This window comes from Rutidosis leptorrhynchoides, chromosome 3, assembly GCF_046630445.1.
Source record: "Rutidosis leptorrhynchoides isolate AG116_Rl617_1_P2 chromosome 3, CSIRO_AGI_Rlap_v1, whole genome shotgun sequence".
NCBI lineage: Eukaryota > Viridiplantae > Streptophyta > Magnoliopsida > Asterales > Asteraceae > Rutidosis > Rutidosis leptorrhynchoides.
In genome coordinates this window covers 41,143,641-41,152,849 of record NC_092335.1, presented here as the reverse complement: position 1 = coordinate 41,152,849, position 9,209 = coordinate 41,143,641, and positions in this window count along the sequence as shown.

The following is a 9,209-nucleotide window of genomic DNA, read 5'->3' as shown; positions in this document are numbered from 1 at the left end:
ATGGGATTCCATTTCGGAATCTGAGTGACTTGAACTGATGACGAATTCCATTTCGTACGATTGGATAAAGGATTTTTTTCCGATATGAAATGATTTTGGCTAACGGATGGTATTCTAATTACATAGAATATATATATATATATATATATATATATATATATATATATATATATATATATATATATATATATATATATATATATATATATATATATATATATATATATATATAGATCAAAAGATTTCGTAGATTACGGAGGACTTTGCGGGATATGTCAGGCAAAGTTTAAAGTAACAGATACGATAAGATATGATTTAGCAGATATGCTAAGATATGAATTTTTGTCTATACACTATTCATGCAATCAATGCAGCAAGACGTGTCTTAGACTAAAAATGATAAGCAGGTAATTTCCTGAGGATGATAAGTAGTTAATTTTCGACACAAAATGATAAGCAAAACTTTTGACATGCAGAAACGGTCGAAGTCCAAACTCACTAATGCATCCTATCGACTTATCAGTTAGACACACTAATGCAGACCTGGTTCGCTAAGACCACCGCTCTGATACCAACTGAAAGGACCCGTTCATATACATTATAAACGATTCATAATAGTTGATTACATTGCGATGTATTTGACCTCTATATGATATATTTTACAAACATTGCATTCGTTTTTAAAAGACAATCTTTCTTTACATCGAAAATTGACAGGCATGCATACCATTTCATAATATCCACTATCTAACTATAAATTGATTTAATAATAATCTTTGATGAACTCAATGACTCGAATGCAACGTTCTTCGAAATATGCTATGAAAGACTCCAAGTAATATCTTTAAAATGAGAAAATGCACAGCGGAAGATTTCTTTAACACCTGAGAATAAACATGCTTTAAAATGTCAACCAAAAGGTTGGTGAGTTCATTAGTTTATCATAATCATTTATTTCCATCATTTTAATAGACCACAAGAATTTCATTTCAAGTTCTCATAAATATACGTCCCATGCATAGAGACAAAAATAATCATTCATATGGCGAACACCTGATAACCGACAATAACTAGATACATATAAGAATATCCCCTATCATTCCGGGATCCTCCTTCGGACATGATATAAATTTTGAAGTACTAAAGCATCCGGTACTTTGGATGGGGTTTGTTAGGCCCAATAGATCTATCTTTAGGATTCACGTCAATTAGGGTGTCTATTCCCTAATTCTTAGATTACCAGACTTTAATAAAAATGGGCATATTCAATTTCGATAATTCAACCATAGAATGTAGTTTCAATTACTCGTGTCTATTTCGTCAAACATTTATAAAAGCGCATGTATTCTCAGTCCCAAAAATATAAAGGGTAAAAAGGCAAATGAAACTCACCATACTGTATTTCGTAGTAAAAATACATATAACTGAAATGTCCCGTTCTTATTGATTAAAAACGTTCTATATTAATTGATTTCGTTGCGAGGTTTTGACTTCTATATGAGACGTTTTTGAAAGACTGCATTCATTTTAAAACAAACCATAACCTTTATTTCATCAATAAAGGTTTAAAAAGCTTTACGTAGATTATGAAATGATGATAATCTAAAATATCCTGTTTACACACGACCATTACATAATGGTTTACAATACAAATATGTTACAACAAAATAAGTTTCTTGAATGCAGTTTTTACACAATATCATACAAGCATGGACTCCAAATCTCGTCCTTATTTAAGTATGCGACAGCGGAAGCTCTTAATAATCACCTGAGAATAAACATACTTAAAACGTCAACAAAAATGTTGGTGAGTTATAGGTTTAACCTATATATATCAAATCATAATAATAGACCACAAGATTTCATATTTCAATACACATCCCATACATAGAGATAAAAATCATTCATATGGTGAACACCTGGTAACCGACATTAACAAGATGCATATATAAGAATATCTCCATCATTCCGGGACACCCTTCGGATATGATATAAATTTCGAAGTACTAAAGCATCCGGTACTTTGGATGGGGTTTGTTAAGCCCAATAGATCTATCTTTAGGATTCGCGTCAATTAGGGTGTCTGTTCCCTAATTCTTAGATTACCAGACTTAAATAAAAGGGGCATATTCGATTTCGATAATTCAACCATAGAATGTAGTTTCACGTACTTGTGTCTATTTTGTAAATCATTTATAAAATCTGCATGTATTCTCATCCCAAAAATATTAGATTTTAAAAGTGGGACTATAACTCACTTTCACATATTTTTACTTCGTCGGGAAGTAAGAATTGGCCACTGGTTGATTCACGAACCTATAACAATATATACATATATATCAAAGTATGTTCAAAATATATTTACAATACTTTTAATATATTTTGATGTTTTAAGTTTCTTAAGTCAGTTGTCCTCGTTAGTAACCTACAACTAGTTGTCCACAGTTAGATGTACAGAAATAAATCGATAAATATTATCTTGAATCAATCCACGACCCAGTGTATACGTATCTCAGTATTGATCACAACTCAAACTATATATATTTTGGAATCAACCTCAACCCTGTATAGCTAACTCCAACATTCACATATAGAGTGTCTATGGTTGTTCCGAAATATATATAGATGTGTCGACATGATAGGTCGAAACATTGTATACGTGTCTATGGTATCTCAAGATTACATAATATACAATACAATTTGATTAAGTTATGGTTGGAATAGATTTGTTACCAATTTTCACGTAGCTAAAATGAGAAAAATTATCCAATCTTGTTTTACCCATAACTTCTTCATTTTAAATCCGTTTTGAGTGAATCAAATTGCTATGGTTTCATATTGAACTCTATTTTATGAATCTAAACAGAAAAAGTATAGGTTTATAGTCGGAAAAATAAGTTACAAGTCGTTTTTGTAAAGGTAGTCATTTCAGTTGAAAGAACGACGTCTAGATGACCATTTTAGAAAACATACTTCCACTTTGAGTTTAACCAAAATTTTTGGATATAGTTTCATGTTCATAATAAAAATCATTTTCTCAGAATAACAACTTTTAAATCAAAGTTTTTCATAGTTTTTAATTAACTAACCCAAAACAGCCCGCGGTGTTACTACGGCGGCGTAAATCCGGTTTTACGGTGTTTTTCGTGTTTCCAGGTTTTAAATCATTAAGTTAGCATATCATATAGATATAGAACATGTGTTTAGTTGATTTTAAAAGTCAAGTTAGAAGGATTAACTTTTGTTTGCGAACAAGTTTAGAATTAACTAAACTATGTTCTAGTGATTACAAGTTTAAACCTTCGAATAAGATAGCTTTATACGTATGAATCGAATGATGTTATGAACATCATTACTACCTTAATTTCCTTGGATAAACCTACTGGAAAAGAGAAAAATGGATCTAGCTTCAACAGATCCTTGGATGGCTCGAAGTTCTTGAAGCAGAATCATGACACGAAAATAAGTTCAAGTAAGATCATCACTTGAAATAAGATTGTTATAGTTATAGAAATTGAACCAAAGTTTGAATATGATTATTAACTTATATTAGAATGATAACCTACTGTAAGAAACAAAGATTTCTTGAGGTTGGATGATCACCTTACAAGATTGGAAGTGAGCTAGTAAACTTGAAAGTATTCTTGATTTTATGTAACTAGAACTTGTAGAATATATGAAGAACACTTAGAACTTGAAGATAGAACTTGAGAGAGATCAATTAGATGAATAAATTTGAAGAATTAAAGTGTTTGTAGGTGTTTTTGGTCGTTGGTGTATGGATTAGATATAAAGGATATGTAATTTTGTTTTCATGTAAATAAGTCATGAATGATTACTCATATTTTTGTAATTTTATGAGATATTTCATGCTAGTTGCCAAATGATGATTCCCACATGTGTTAGGTGACTCACATGGGCTGATAAGAGTTGATCATTGGAGTGTATATACCAATAGTACATACATCTAAAAGCTGTGTATTGTACGAGTACGAATACGGGTGCATACGAGTAGAATTGTTGATGAAACTGAACGAGGATGTAATTGTAAGCATTTTTGTTAAGTAGAAGTATTTTGATAAGTGTATTGAAGTCTTTCAAAAGTGTATAAATACATATTAAATCACAACATGTATATACATTTTAACTGAGTCGTTAAGTCATCGTTAGTCGTTACATGTAAGTGTTGTTTTTAAACCTTTAGGTTAACGGTCTTGTTAAATGTTGTTAACCCAATGTTTATAATATCAAATGAGATTTTAAATTATTATATTATCATGATATTATCATGTATGAATATCTCTTAATATGATATATATACATTAAATGTCTTTACAACGATAATCGTTACATATATGTCTCGTTTAAAAATCATTAAGTTAGTAGTCTTGTTTTTACATATGTAGTTCATTGTTAATATACTTAATGATATGTTTACTTATCATAGTATCATGTTAACTATATATATATCCATATATATGTCATCATATAGTTTTTACAAGTTTTAACGTTCGTGAATCACCGGTCAACTTGGGTGGTCAATTGTCTATATGAAACATATTTCAATTAATCAAGTCTTAACAAGTTTGATTGCTTAAAATGTTGGATAACATTTAATCATGTAAATATCAATCTCAATTAATATATATAAACATGAAAAAGTTCAGGTCACTACAGTACCTACCCGTTAAATAAATTTCGTCCCGAAATTTTAAGCTGTTGAAGGTGTTGACGAATCTTCTGGAAATAGATGCGGGTATTTCTTCTTCATCTGATCTTCACGCTCCCAGGTGAACTCGGGTCCTCTACAAGCATTCCATCGAACCTTAACAATTGGTATCTTGTTTTGCTTAAGTCTTTTAACCTCACGATCCATTATTTCGACGGGTTCTTCGATGAATTGAAGTTTTTCGTTGATTTGGATTTCATCTAACGGAATAGTGAGATCTTCTTTAGCAAAACATTTCTTCAAATTCGAGACGTGGAAAGTGTTATGTACAGCTGCGAGTTGTTGAGGTAACTCAAGTCGGTAAGCTACTGGTCCGACACGATCAATAATCTTGAATGGTCCAATATACCTTGGATTTAATTTTCCTCGTTTACCAAATCGAACAACGCCTTTCCAAGGTGCAACTTTAAGCATGACCATCTCTCCAATTTCAAATTCTATATCTTTTCTTTTAATGTCAGCGTAGCTCTTTTGTCGACTTTGGGCGGTTTTCAACCGTTGTTGAATTTGGATGATCTTCTCGGTAGTTTCTTGTATAATCTCCGAACCCGTAATCTGTCTATCCCCCACTTCACTCCAACAAATCGGAGACCTGCACTTTCTACCATAAAGTGCTTCAAACGGCGCCATCTCAATGCTTGAATGGTAGCTGTTGTTGTAGGAAAATTCTGCTAATGGTAGATGTCGATCCCAACTGTTTCCGAAATCAATAACACATGCTCGTAGCATGTCTTCAAGCGTTTGTATCGTCCTTTCGCTCTGCCCATCAGTTTGTGGATGATAGGCAGTACTCATGTCTAGACGAGTTCCTAATGCTTGCTGTAATGTCTGCCAGAATCTTGAAATAAATCTGCCATCCCTATCAGAGATAATAGAGATTGGTATTCCATGTCTGGAGAAGACTTCCTTCAAATACAGCCGTGCTAACTTCTCCATCTTGTCATCTTCTCTTATTGGCAGGAAGTGTGCTGATTTGGTGAGATGATCAACTATTACCCAAATAGTATCAAAACCACTTGCAGTCCTTGGCTATTTAGTGATGAAATCCATGGTAATGTTTTCCCATTTCCATTCCGGAATTTCGAGTTGTTGAAGTAGACTTGATGGTTTTTGATGCTCAGCTTTGACCTTAGAACACGTCAAACATTCTCCTACGTATTTAGCAACATCGGCTTTCATACCCGGCCACCAAAAATGTTTCTTGAGATCCTTGTACATCTTCCCCGTTCCAGGATGTATTGAGTATCTGGTTTTATGAGCTTCTCTAAGTACCATTTCTCTCATATCTCCAAATTTTGGTACCTAAATCCTTTCAGCCCTATATCGGGTTCCGTCTTCCCGAATATTAAGATGCTTCTCCGATCCTTTGGGTATTTCATCCTTTAAATTTCCTTCTTTTAAAACTCCTTGTTGCGCCTCCTTTATTTGAGTAGTAAGGTTATTATGAATCATTATATTCATAGATTTTACTCGAATGGGTTCTCTGTCCTTCCTGCTCAAGGCATCGGCTACCACATTTGCCTTCCCCGGGTGGTAACGAATCTCAAAGTCGTAATCATTCAACAATTCAATCCACCTACGCTGCCTCATATTCAGTTGTTTCTGATTAAATATGTGTTGAAGACTTTTATGGTCGGTATATATAATACTTTTGACCCCATATAAGTAGTGCCTCCATGTCTTTAATGCAAAAACAACCGCGCCTAATTCCAAATCATGTGTCGTATAATTTTGTTCGTGAATCTTCAATTGTCTAGACGCATAAGCAATCACCTTCGTTCGTTGCATTAATACACAACCGAGACCTTGCTTTGATGCGTCACAATAAATCACAAAATCATCATTCCCTTCAGGCAATGACAATATAGGTGACGTAGTTAGCTTTTTCTTCAATAACTGAAACGCTTTCTCTTGTTCATCATTCCATTCAAATTTCTTCCCTTTATGCGTTAATGCAGTCAAGGGTTTTGCTATTCTGGAAAAGTCTTGGATGAACCTTCTGTAGTAACCAGCTAGTCCTAAAAACTGGCGTATGTGTTTTGGAGTTTTCGGGGTTTACCACTTTTCAACAGTTTCTATCTTTGCCGGATCCACCTTAATACCTTCTTTGTTCACTATGTGACCGAGGAATTGAACTTCTTCCAACCAAAATGCACACTTTGAAAACTTAGCGTACAATTCTTCCTTCCTCAATACTTCTAACACCTTTCTCAAATGTTCACCGTGTTCTTGGTCATTCTTTGAGTAAATAAGTATGTCATCAATGAAAACAATGACAAACTTGTCAAGGTATGGTCCACACACTCAGTTCATAAGGTCCATGAACACAGCTGGTGCATTAGTTAAACCAAACGGCATGACCATAAACTCGTAATGACCGTAACGTGTTCTGAAAGCAGTCTTTGGAATATCATCTTCTTTCACCCGCATTTGATGATACCCGGAACGTAAGTCAATCTTTGAATAAACAGACGAGCCTTGTAGTTGATCAAATAAGTCATCGATTCTCGGTAGTGGGTAGCGGTTCTTGATGGTAAGTTTGTTCAACTCTCGGTAGTCGATACACAACCTGAATGTACCATCTTTCTTCTTGACAAACAAAACAGGAGCTCCCCACGGTGATGTGCTTGGTCGAATGAAACCACGCTCTAAAAGTTCTTGTAATTGGCTTTGCAGTTCTTTCATCTCGCTGGGTGCGAGTCTGTAAGGAGCACGAGCTATTGGTGCAGCTCCTGGTACAAGATCTATTTGAAATTCAACGGATCGATGTGGGGGTAATCCCGGTAATTCTTTAAAAATACATCGGGAAATTCTTTTGCAATGGGAACATCATTGATGCTCTTTTCTTCAGTTTGTACTTTCTCGACATGTGCTAGAACAGCATAGCAACCTTTTCTTATTAGTTTTTGTGCCTTCAAATTACTAATAAGATGTAGCTTCGTGTTGCCCTTTTTCCGTACACCATTAAGGGTTTTCCTTTTTCTCGTATAATGCAAATTGCATTTTTGTAACAAACGATCTCTACTTTCACTTCTTTCAACCAGTCCATACCGATTATCACATTAAAACTCCCTAACTCTACTGGTATCAAATCAATCTTAAATGTTTCGCTAACCAGTTTAATTTCTCGATTCCGACATATATTATCTGCTGAAATTAATTTACCATTTGCTAATTCGAGTAAAAATTTACTATCCAAAGGCGTCAATGGACAACTTAATTTAGCACAAAAATCTCTACTCATATAGCTTCTATCCGCACCCGAATCAAATAAAACGTAAGCAGATTTATTGTCAATAAGAAACGTACCCGTAACAAGCTCCGGGTCTTCCTGTGCCTCTGCCGCATTAATATTGAAAACTCTTCCGCGGCCTTGTCCATTCGTGTTCTCCTGGTTCGGGCAATTTCTAATAATGTGGCCCGGTTTTCCACATTTATAACAAACTACATTGGCATAACTTGCTCCGACACTACTTGCTCCGCCATTACTCGTTTCGACACCATTTGTTCCTTTCGTTCTATTAACCCCTGGTCCGTAGACCTCACACTTCACCGCGCTATGACCATTTCTTTTACACTTGTTGCAAAATTTGGTGCAGAACCCCGAGTGATACTTTTCACACCTTTGGCATAGCTACTTCTGATTGTTGTTGCTGTTGCGGTTATTATTGTTGTTGGGATGATTGTTGTAGTTGCTGTTGTTGTTGTTGTTGTTGTTGTTGTTGGGCCGTTTGTTGTAGTTGCGATTGATGTTGCGATTGTTGGGATAATTGTTGCGATTATTGTTGTAATTGCTGTTGTTGCTGTATTGGTGATTCTTATCACCATTTTCCTCCCACTTTCTTTTGACTTGCTTCACATTGGCCTCTTCAGCAGTCTGTTCTTTAATTCTTTCTTCAATCTGGTTCACTAGTTTGTGAGCCATTCTACATGCCTGTTGTATGGAGGCAGGCTCGTGTGAACTTATATCTTCTTGGATTCTTTCCTGTAATCCTTTCACAAACGCGTCGATCTTCTCTTCCTCATCTTCGAACGCTCCCGGACACAATAGGCACAATTCTGTGAATCGTCTTTCGTACGTGATAATATCAAATCCTTGGGTTCGTAACCCTCTAAGTTCTGTCTTGAGCTTATTGACCTCGGTTCTGGGACGGTACTTCTCGTTCATCAAGTTCTTGAATGCTGACCACGGTAGTGCGTACGCATCGTCTAATCCCACTTGCTCTAGATAGGTATTCCACCATGTTAACGCAGAACCTGTGAAGGTATGCGTAGCGTACTTCACTTTGTCCTCTTCAGTACACTTACTTATGGCAAACACCGATTCGACCTTCTCGGTCCACCGTTTCAATCCGATCGGTCCTTCGGTTCCATCAAATTCCAAAGGTTTGCAGGCAATGAATTCTTTGTAGGTGCATCCTACACGATTTCCTGTACTGCTAGATCCAAGGTTATTGTTGGTATGTAGCGCAGCCTGTAC